The sequence below is a fragment of the Oncorhynchus mykiss genome, chromosome 2 (genome assembly GCF_057628025.1).
Source record: "Oncorhynchus mykiss isolate SJ-2025 chromosome 2, ASM5762802v1, whole genome shotgun sequence".
NCBI lineage: Eukaryota > Metazoa > Chordata > Actinopteri > Salmoniformes > Salmonidae > Oncorhynchus > Oncorhynchus mykiss.
Window position 1 is genome coordinate 41,375,997 of NC_143023.1, and position 12,353 is coordinate 41,388,349.

General features: G+C 40.5%; 1 long non-coding RNA gene across 1 annotated transcript; it reads left to right on the top strand.

Annotated features, from left to right (window-relative positions):
- Positions 1-6,419: 6,419 nt before the first annotated feature.
- Positions 6,420-10,359, top strand: LOC110489918 (uncharacterized). The gene is made up of 2 exons (XR_016486637.1): positions 6,420-9,252; positions 9,442-10,359. It is a non-coding gene; the product is annotated as an uncharacterized LOC110489918 (long non-coding RNA).
- The last annotated feature ends 1,994 nt before the right edge of the window (positions 10,360-12,353 follow it).

Genomic DNA, 12,353 nt, shown 5'->3' on the forward strand with positions numbered 1-12,353 from the left:
CTTTGGGATGATGAATTTGATCAGATACATGTTATTTGTTTCCTTTGTTATGCAGCACAGACTACTCAGTAAATACAGTGCCTTGCGAAAGTATTCGGCCCCCTTGAACTTTGCGACCTTTTGCCACATTTCAGGCTTCAAACATAAAGATATAAAACTGTATTTTTTTTGTGAAGAATCAACAACAAGTGGGACACAATCATGAAGTGGAACGACATTTATTGGATATTTCAAACTTTTTTAACAAATCAAAAACTGAAAAATTGGGCGTGCAAAATTATTCAGCCCCCTTAAGTTAATACTTTGTAGCGCCACCTTTTGCTGCGATTACAGCTGTAAGTCGCTTGGGGTATGTCTCTATCAGTTTTGCACATCGAGAGACTGAAATGTTTTCCCATTCCTCCTTGCAAAACAGCTCGAGCTCAGTGAGGTTGGATGGAGAGCATTTGTGAACAGCAGTTTTCAGTTCTTTCCACAGATTCTCGATTGGATTCAGGTCTGGACTTTGACTTGGCCATTCTAACACCTGGATATGTTTATTTTTGAACCATTCCATTGTAGATTTTGCTTTATGTTTTGGATCATTGTCTTGTTGGAAGACAAATCTCCGTCTCAGTCTCAGGTCTTTTGCAGACTCCATCAGGTTCTTCCAGAATGGTCCTGTATTTGGCTCCATCCATCTTCCCATCAATTTTAACCATCTTCCCTGTCCCTGCTGAAGAAAAGCAGGCCCAAACCATGATGCTGCCACCACCATGTTTGACAGTGGGGATGGTGTGTTCAGCTGTGTTGCTTTTACGCCAAACATAACGTTTTGCATTGTTGCCAAAAAGTTCAATTTTGGTTTCATCTGACCAGAGCACCTTCTTCCACATGTTTGGTGTGTCTCCCAGGTGGCTTGTGGCAAACTTTAACCAACACTTTTTATGGATATCTTTAAGAAATGGCTTTCTTCTTGCCACTCTTCCATAAAGGCCAGATTTGTGCAATATACGACTGATTGTTGTCCTATGGACAGAGTCTGCCACCTCAGCTGTAGATCTCTGCAGTTCATCCAGAGTGATCATGGGCTTCTTGGCTGCATCTCTGCTCAGTCTTCTCCTTGTATGAGATGAAAGCTTAGAGGGACGGCCAGGTCTTGGTAGATTTGCAGTGGTCTGATACTCCTTCCATTTCAATATTATCGCTTGCACAGTGCTCCTTGGGATGTTTAAAGCTTGGGAAATCTTTTTGTATCCAAATCCGGCTTTAAACTTTTTCACAACAGTATCTCGGACCTGCCTGGTGTGTTCCTTGTTCTTCATGATGCTCTCTGCGCTTTTAACGGACCTCTGAGACTATCACAGTGCAGGTGCATTTATACGGAGACTTGATTACACACAGGTGGATTGTATTTATCATCATTAGTCATTTAGGTCAACATTGGATCATTCAGAGATCCTCACTGAACTTCTGGAGAGAGTTTGCTGCACTGAAAGTAAAGGGGCTGAATAATTTTGCACGCCCAATTTTTCAGTTTTTGATTTGTTAAAAAAGTTTGAAATATCCAATAAATGTCGTTCCACTTCATGATTGTGTCCCACTTGTTGTTGATTCTTCACAAAAAAATACAGTTTTATATCTTTATGTTTGAAGCCTGAAATGTGGCAAAAGGTCGCAAAGTTCAAGGGGGCCGAATATTTTCGCAAGGCACTGTATACCCCTTTATGGTTAAAGGAATTCCTGCCTCAGTCTCATCCATTCCTCTGTCACCTTCACTGTCAGTCATCCTACCTGTCCAGCTACCCACACAGATTCCACTAATCTTTCACTACCTGTCCAGCTACCCATACAGATTCCACTAATCTTTCAGTACCTAACCATAAACACCAATGCCTTTCTTAAAATCAATACACAGAAGTATATATATTTTAAACCTGCATATTTAGCTAAAAGAAATCCAGGTTAGCAGGCAATATTATTGCAAACTAATTTGCCAGAATTTTACGTAATTATGACATAACATTGCAGGTTGTGCAATATAATAAGAATATTTAGACGTAGGGATGCCACCCATTAGATAAAATACTGAACGGTTCTGTATTTCACTGAAATAACCGTTTTGTTTTCGAAATGATAGTTTCCAGATTCGACCATATTAATGACCAAAGGCTCGTATTTCTGTGTGTTATTATGTTATAATTAAGTCTATGATTTGATAGAGAAGTCTGACTGAGCGATGGTAGGCAGCAGCAGGCTCGTAAGCATTCATTCAAACAGCACTTTCATGCATTTTGCCAGCAGCTCTTCGCAAGCACAGCGCTGTTTATGACTTCAAGCCTATCAGCCTAATGGCTGGTGTAACCGATGTGAAATGGCTAGCTAGTTAGCGGGGTGCGCACTAATAATGTTTCAAAAGTCACTCGCTCTGAGACTTGGAGTAGTTGTTCCCCTTGCTCTGCATGGGTAACGCTGCTTCGAGTGTGGCTGTTGTCGATGTGTTCCTGGTTCGAGCCCAGGTAGGTGCGAGGAGAGGGACGGAAGCTATACTGTTACACTGGCAATACTAAAGTGCCTATAAGAACATCCAATAGTCAAAGGTATATGACATACAAATGGTATGGAGAGAAATAGTCCTATAAATACTATATTAACTACAACCTAAAACCTCTTACCTTGGAATATTGAAGTTTCATGTTAAAAGGAACCACCAAGTTTCATATGTTCTCATGTTCTGAGCAAGGAACTCAAACGTTAGCTTTTTTACTTGGTACATATTGCACTTTTACTTCCTCAACACTTTGTTTTTGCATTATTTAAACCAAGTTGAACATGTTTCATTATTTATTTGAGGCTAAATTGATTTTTATTGATGTATTATATTAAGTTAAAATAGGTGTTCATTCAGTATTTTTGTAATTGTCAATATTACAAATAAATCAATAAAAATCGTCCGATTTAATCGGTATCGGCTTTTTTTCCGTCCTCCGATAATCGGTATCGGTATAATCGGTCGACCTCTAGACAGTATATCCAGAGAAAGCCATGATTCCTTGAAACAGATTGTTACAGTTCCTGATGTCTCTCTGGAAGGAGATCCTCACCCTGAGCTCATCTACTTTATTGTCCAGGGACTGAACATTAGCGAGTAATATACTCGGAAGCGGTGTATGGTGTGCAGGCCTCCTGAGTCGAACTAGAAGTTCAATCCGAATACCTCTTCTCCGCCAGTGGCGTCTTGGAGCAGCCTCAGGGACAAGTTAAATTGCCTAGCATCCAATCCAATTTGTATAAGTGTAAGGGTTTTCCTGTGGTGAAGGAGAGGCGGACCAAAATGCAGCGTGGTGGTTATTCATGTTCTTTAATAAAGGAACTATACATGAAATAACTAACAAAACAATAAATGTGCGAAAACCTAAACAGTCCTATCTGGTGCAAACAGAGACAGGAACAATCACCCACAAACACACAGTGAAACCCAGGCTACCTAAGTATGATTCTCAATCAGAGACAACTAATGACACCTGCCTCTGATTGAGAACCATACTAGGCCGAAACATAGAAATACCCAAATCATAGAAAAACAAACATAGACTGCCCACCCCAACTCACGCCCTGACCATACTAAATAATGACAAAACAAAGGAAATAAAGGTCAGAACGTGACAATAAGTCGTATTTCTGGTCAGAATGCTGATGAATTACTGCCACTCTGATATCAAAAAGTAATTTCCGTCTGTATATAATAACGCAAAAAACTTTCTGAACTAATAATGTAAGAAATAACACACAAAAATGTCTATCGGTGCCATTTTGCATCTAAAATAAGCAGCAAATAATGTCAGATTACATAAATTGTTTCATAATTGGTTAATCAAATGTATGAAAGTAATGAAGTGGGATACCTTTCGTATCTGTACAAATTCTAAGTCTGTGAAAGCTGTTGGCGCTGACAGGTGAAGGTTGCTGGCCGGATACTTGCCAAAATGTGGCTGACTTTTCCATTCATTGGAATGCTCACAGCGAGGGCATGCCTGTATAATGCTGATGATGGCCCCCTTGCTGGTCTTCTCTATGCTGCATGTTGGGCTGCAAACTGGACTGCACCTACACTGTTCAAAGGCACTTAAATATTTTGTCTTGCCCATTCACCTTCTGAATGGCACACATACACAATCCATGTGTCAAGGCATACAAATCCTTCTTTAACCCCTCTCCTCCCCTTCATCTACACTGATTTAAGTGGATTTAACAGGTGACATCAATTAGGGATCATAGCTTTTACCTGGTCAATCTATGTCATGGAAATAGCAGTTTTTTGGGGGTATTTTATTTTTTAAAGCTAAGCAGAGTACATAGAGGTAGGTATCAGGATGATAGACTTGTTCTCACTGAAGTGCATTACCCCTCATATAACAATAAAAGTAACTGTTCAGCCAGAAATCTTGGGACTGTGGAATTACATTATTTCAATGTACCTCTTTATTTAGGATGATACTGTAGCATGACGTTGAAACAATGATGTTGATTCAAACATACCATTTTACCATCAACATTGAAACAAAGTCAAACAAAATGTCTTATCAAATATGAAATTCTACATAATTTCAACCACCCAATTTAGGATGATTTTATGTGGAATTTTCAATGCAATTTCAACATATACTGTACATCATTTTAATGATTATGTTGAGATTAGCTTGAGCTAACAATTTGTTAGTCAGTTTAAGTGAATGTTTTTAAGTTGAAGTTTTACCCTAATTTCAATGTTTACAACGCTGGTTGAAATTAGATGAAAACAGTACTGGTTGATCACATTTTTCAAATCCAATGTATTTTCCACGTTGATTCCACATTACAATACATTGACAAATTACGTTGAAACAATGTTGATTCAACCAGTAAAGGTTATTAAACTTCTGGTAAAAAATATGATGCAAATCAGTGCACCTCACAGTGAATAATGACCTCACCACCACAGAGGCATGGCGGTGGAGGCTAGAGTGTCAGAGGGAGGAAGGTCTACCACGCTTCACATCAAAGCACAGCCGCTACCAACGCCTGATGGAGGCAACCATATTTGAAAAATATTTATTTCTTCCAAATTAGCCGTGTCCCTGCCATTGATCTGTCTGCCTGAATGTTGGAGACCGGTTAAGGAAATCTGGCTCTGAGATATTCTATTTTAGATTGTTAGGTGCTAATTTTTCAGAGTTAATAAGTCATGGACACTAGAGAATCGTAACCAAGTTTAATTCTTCCCAAAGGGTCATTACAGCTGTAATTCAGACTAAGACATGGCTTCCCCGTGGTGGTAATCATACCCCACTTTGGGTGGAGTCTCCTCCTTATCTCTAAACATTGCATCATTTTTGCCAAGCAGGGAACTAAGTGATATGAGTCTTCAACGGTTTCTCCCCTTATCAGTACTGTCGCATGATTCCCCTGCACTCAGCCCCTCCCGAGCTTCATTATGGCACCCCTCATGTCTCCTTTGTAACTAATGTTCCTATACTCTGAGTATTACAATGTTCAAAGTTTACCCCAGGATCCAACAAGATACACTATGATGTTTTACAGGGTTACACACGGGTCCTCCACAGATGGTGTGCTCATTGATTCAACTCAAATGCACTTCGCTCAAAGGTGTTATGACTCATAATTGCAAGCCTGGTTGAATATATTAACACTGTTCTTATTCCCTATTTAGGTGCAAACGAGTTCCCACCTGGGTCTGAGAGGTGTGGAGTGTTCTATGTCTGAAACAACATGAACATACCATGCCATTCACCACGTGTGTGTCTTTGTGTGTGTAGTGTATACATGTGTGTATACATTATGCACTTGCACACATTCATGACAACCCCAGAGTCCATCCATCGAACCTGAGTGCTAGTGGAAACACTCCCATACTACATTTATCTGGTTACAATATGAGCTCCCTGTTGTCAACTGCATTGTCGTTCCGCCCGCCTGATCTCAAATCTTGTCATTTTCCATTCTCTTTATGAAATGAGACGAGTCGCCTCACCAGGGAAGCTTACTGGCATTCGACACGGGGAATAATGAAATAGGCCTGAGACAGTGCGACACAGCCACAGACTGCCTCCCGAGTCCCGACAGATGTAATGAGATATTCTTAAAGTGATGTGTAATCTGAATATTATATGTAGATATCAGATCAATTATGTGGCACTTGACTAGACTTCCCGCTATCGTCTACAATCCAAAGTTTTGTGCAATTGTGCCCCTCCACTTACTACCCCCTTCCAATTGGCTCATTCCTTTCCCCTGTAACTATTCCCCAGGTCGTTGCTGTAAATGAGAATGTGTTGTCAGTCAACTTACCTGGTTAAATAAGGGTTAAGTAAATTAATACAAAATAAAAGTCTATGAGCTCAGAGGAGATGACAAGGATAAAAGATAATTTAGGTTTGTAGGGACTTGCTAATCTCCCTCGTGCCAGCCCATGTCCAACCACAGACCACACCCAGGTACATTGTTGTTTCAAACACTGACATAAGTGCTCTCCAGTTGCCCGGTTTGACCGTTGTACTCACGACTCGTGATTTCAAAATGGAAATCCAATTTGTCCTGACAAAAGCAAATTCCTGAAATGCGCTGAAGTAGAGCAGAGCTGTAGAGAGGATTCATCTCTTGTGCTCTCCAACAAATCCCCTTAACTATGTGAAAATAAACAGTGACTAGAACAAAAGAAGACGGTACCTTTTAAAACCCGATACGACAACTTAGCCTTGAGTTAATAACCTGCCCAGGGACTGCAGTTGGAAATTAGCCGGCTGGCTAAAACCAGGCACTTTTACTGAAATGCTGTACCTGTAAAAAAAATAATCTCAATAAAGTAAAGTAAAAAGTTGAATGATAGGGCGACATTTTTATTTCTACCTAAATAGACACCCCCAAATAAATATTTTTAAAGGGATGGCCATCAACAATCAATCGTTCTGGAACTGACCTTTCTTAAAATAGTTATAAATTGGGGAGGGGTCCTCACTTTTGAGGACCCAAGCTCAAGTACATAGTACAAATATTATTTAACAAAGTGGGGCAATAGGGCTTGAAATGACTGAAATGCTTTCTAAATATAGTAACAATACGACTTACTATAAGATTTCACATTTCTTATAACTGTAAAATTAATGACAGTACAATATTGGTGTAATGGTCGTCGTAGGTGGAAGAAGGAGAGGACCAAGGTGCAGCGTGGTAAGTGTAAATGTTATGCATTTAATCAAAACTGAACACTAAACAAAATAACAACGAGGAATAATGAGAACGAAACAGCTCTGTCAGGTGATACACACAAAACAGAAAACAACTACCCACAACCCATAGTGGGAAAACAGGCTGCCTAAGTATGGTTCTCAATCAGAGACAACGGGAACCATACCATACCAGGCCAAACACATAGAAATAGAAAACATAGAATGCCCATCCCAACTCACACCCTGACCAAACTAAAATAGAGACATAAAAAAGGAACTAAGGTCAGGACGTGACAATTGTCAGTATTTCATATAACCGCCGGCAGAGAATTTTCTCCTAAACGTCCACTGCACAGAGACACCATTCAAATGTCGGCAGACTCGTTACAACTTCACCTTTAAGCATGAAGGGATATCGAGAAATAATTGAATGAAATTAAGACTTCTATGATGTTGAGAGCTCTAAATCTGGATGAGGATATCACAGCGAGATGAAACTAGCATTGTTGCATCTGCCAGATTCTACATTTAAATAATGAATTTCCCCCCAAAAATTATATATATTTTTGTGTGTGTGTGTGTGTGTGTGTGTGTGTGTGTGTGTGTGTGTGTGTGTGTGTGTGTGGGTGGGGTCTCAGTTTCATATGTGCTATTGCAATTGTGAGTTTCACAGTTTCACCGTTCCTTTGTCTGGATAGGACCCAAAATGTTACACGTCACTCCCTATGCAAATGTGGGGTCTGAAACCTGCTGGGAGATTGGGAGCAGAAAGCAGAGAGATTGGGATTTCTTGCACTATAAGACACGGGACCATACAATGTTCACAGAGCACTTTGTACACCAAAATGTCAGTTTGAACCGGTCCAGAACCGGTCAAAGTCCCCCAAATAGGGGACATGACATCTAAGAGGTTTTAATGGTACTTGAGCGGGTATTTAGGTATCTGTGCCTATAGGTTTTAATCATTGTTCTTCTAGCATTCACCAACTTAACTGGCATCTGTAGCTTAAACAATAATACGTACAGTACCTGTCAAGTGTTTGTAGTGAAGACATCAAAACTATGAAATAACACATATGCCACAAGAACAATGTAGTAACCAAAATGTGTTAATCAAATCAAAATATATTTTATATTTGAGATTCTTCAAAGTAGCCAGGGTTTGGGATGAGTTGGACTGCAGAGTGAAGGAAAAGCAGCCAACAAATGCTCAGCATATGGGAACTTCTTCAAGACTGTTGGAAAAGCATTCCAGGCGAGGCTGGTTAAGAGAACGCCAGGAGTGCAAAGCTGTCATCAAGGAAAAGGGTGACTACTTTGATGAATTTAAAATCTAAAATCTATTTTTTATTTGTTTAACACTTTTTTGGTTACTACGTGATGTGTTATTTCATAGTTTTGATGTCTTCACTATTATTCTACAATGTAGAAAATAGTACAAATAAAGAAAAACCCTTGAATGAGTAGGTGTGTCCAAACCTTTGACTTGTACTGTATATTGTGGATACTGTACAGCTATAAGAATCAGGAATACGGTACACCAATAATCTGATGTGTATGCTCTCTGCCAATGAAATTGAATTTGCACTTGTCTATCTCCGATACTCTACTCTACTTACTTCCCTCAAATACTTTCTGTCTCTCTTTCTTCTCTCTTTCCCTAGAGAAACTTGAATAATGCTGAATTCAGATGAATCATTTTAATCACATCACAAAAAACAAATATGCCAAGATCTGGGGAGGAAATCTTCCAAAACAATGGCTGCAGGGCACTGTTCCTTCCAAGTGCATGAAGAAGGAACACTATACACCCCACTGCATGCTGGGAGCTATTCTGTAAATATCTCTGTGATTAGAGAGGATATATGATGATCAGAGCAACAACAGGCAGACCATTCAATTCAAATCTCTTTCATTCTGCATTTGTATTCAGCTCGAGTCCCCCTTGTTGAGCTCAGTTTGACCATGCAGTGAGAATATCCAAGTGCATTGAAGACTGAAAACAGAGGGCTACGCTACAAGCTCATTCAGCCCGGCAAGACAGCAGGTGAGGCTCCGGCAGTAATTAGAGGGATAGATTAAGAAAGACGGATAGAAGAGACAACATGTTTTCAGAGAGAGAGAGAGAGAGAGGAATCAGCAGAATGGAAAAAAAGGGTATTGGGGTGTTGTAAGGACAGAGTCAAGCTGACATCTGCTGTGTTAAACGACTGTTTCCTCTATGTGGTTCATTTAGGCAATGTCTCATCAACGCTGAGCCACAAAATGAACTCAGAGTGAGGGCTGAGATGGGTGTGTGTCAGGGACATGACCGCGGGCACCTACATTCTGGAGATATTATGTCACAAAGGAGTAGTTCTGGCCCTGGGGTAAGTATTAAACTATTTTTACCTACATCATAATGGCACTCAAACATAATACAACATAATAAAATATGCTTATACAGAATGTGCATGCATACACACATCTTTATTTGATTTGTTTTACTTACGTATATGCATATGAACATATGTAGTTGGAGTGTACACATGCACAAACTATTGGCCTATAGTGTTCTGATGTGAGACAGTGAGTTTAGACTCCACTCCTCACTGCGCTTTACAGCAGTAAACTCCATTCCAATAATATGGAACCCAGTCAACTCCCCAAACCAATCCTCCGGCCCGCTCATCTGAACAGAGTGCCCTGTGATTGCATGGCAGAGACAGGCATTTGAGCAGAGGAATAGAAAGAGAGAGGAAAAAGATAGAGAGAGCAAGAGAGATTCTAATTCAGAGATGGAGACAGGCTTGTGAGACGTCAGATGGAGGCTAGGCATAAACGATAGCTAACAGTACACTATGACAGCCAAAAGCTACTGTAAAGTGCGAGGGCATATAGCAAATGTTTTGTGTGTGTGTGTGTAAATTAGCAAGGATATGCCATGTGACACAAAGATAAAAATGTGTTACTGTGTTAAAAAGCCACATTTTCTCCAGTTACAATACACTACACAATAACTTGAAATGTCTCCTAACTCTCGATGAGAAGCTGCAATGTGACTGTCAGATCATTTGCACATAAAGTCAAAATGGAAGCTAACTGACTGATGAAATAAAGATGGCAAACAAAATCATTTAAAAGCAGCAACACAGACATTGTATCCAAAGAAAAATATCAGAAAGTACATCTTCCCTTTTTTCCATGGGCGACGAGGCATTATGATGAAATAGGGTGCCAGGGGGCGCTTTGACGAGCGAGACCAAGAACTAAATGTATGACGTGCTTTATATTTGTTAGGGTGAGCCCCCTGCCGCCCCCACTCACTTCCTCCTCACCCCATTTGGTTGAGTGTAGGTCTTTCGTCTGTCAGAAGACACTGTAATATCTCCATCCCAGAATAAAGTCTGGGATCGGATAGAGGAAGCTGCCTCCGAGACCTTTGTTTGGGGTGAACTACAATCACCTGAGACTGCTTTGCGAGACAGAACTCACGAATCACAAAGCACCTCAGCACCTCAGAATAATGTGGAAAGTGCATGCCTCATTCAGCAAGCCAAAGAAAGGTTTTGGTCACAATGACTTTCAAGTATGCCACCAAACTCAGATGAATCCAGGGAAATGTGCATGAGACTTCTTCTGCAGAACTTAACAGAAGTAGAACAACCTTTAGCTGTACACAGACACACATTCTGGATACTGGCCAGCAGGATTATCTGCTGGACATGATTTAATTTGGTTTACAGCTCTCTTGAGCTAATCACATGAGTGGGATATGGCTCCCGTGTCCTGAGGCTTCATCTTCCACACAAACAGCAGCCCCTCTCACCAAGACCATGATAACTGAAAACAGATAGACGGAGTAGGAGTGGAAGAGTGAGTGGGAGAGAGAGAGCGAGCGAGAGTGAAGGCGAGAGAAAGACATTTCTCTCTACAGCCCCAATTTTCTGATCCTGCTATGACCTGGCAGTTTGAGGTGACAGAACATCTTTCCCTCTGTGCTGATGCTCCTACATGGGTAACGTAGGCTCAGGACACAGCTGCTGCAGGGAGGGATGACATGAGGCAAACAGAAGACACATTGGCCTGCTCTAATCGGGCCATTCATCTTGGCTTTAGAAGCTAACAGATTGCCCTGTCCATAACCTCCATCCATCCATTTTTGTCTATTCACCTCTCATGTAGCACTCACCTAGAGAGGTCAAGTCAGCTCAGAAGTTCATTTAACTGACATGTCATTTGGGACATGGTGAGAGATTCATCCCTGTGTGGAGAGTAAGTGGTTATCATCCCAACTAACTGTCTTTTGTCATGGGGACCTCACCTGGTCTAACTAGTCAAACTCAGGTACCACAACTCATACAGCCACAAAGACCATGCTAAAATATACTGAACAAAAAATATACTGAACAAAATATATAAACCATAAACATGCAACAATTTCAAAGATTTTACTGAGTTGCAGTTCATATAAGGAAATCAGTCAATTGAAATAAATGTATTAGGCCCTAATCTATGGATTTCACATGACTGGGCAGGGGGCCCGGGAGCGCATAAACCCACCCACTTGGCAGCCCAGCCAATCAAAATGAGTTTTTCCCCACAAAAGAGCTTTATTACAGACATAAATACTTCTCAGTCCCCTATTTATATATATAAAAAAATGGTTTACCTTTATTTAACAAGTCCTTTATCAGGCAAGTCAGTTAAGAACAAATTCTTATTTTCAATGACTGCTTAGGAACAGTGGGTTAACTGCCTTGTTCAGGGGCAGGACGACAGATTTGTACCTTCTCAGCTCGGGGATTCGATCTTGCAACCTTTCGGTTACTAGTCCAAAGCTCTAACCACTAGGATACCTGCTGCCCCACAATCATGTTGTTTAATCAGTTTCTTGATATACCACACCTGTCAGGTGGGCGGATTATCTTGCCAAAGGAGAAAGGCTCACCAACAGGGATGTAAACAAATCTGTGCACAACATTTGAGAGAAATAAGCTTTTTTTGCGAATGGAACATTTCTGGGATTTCTGAGACCAACACTTTACATGTTGCGTTTGTATTTTTGTTTAGTGTAGGTTGCTATCTTCATTATAGAAACCATTCCTTTTCCATTTATTTACTTCAGCAGTCTGCTCACCAACTATACTAAGCTACTACCCAGTGTGC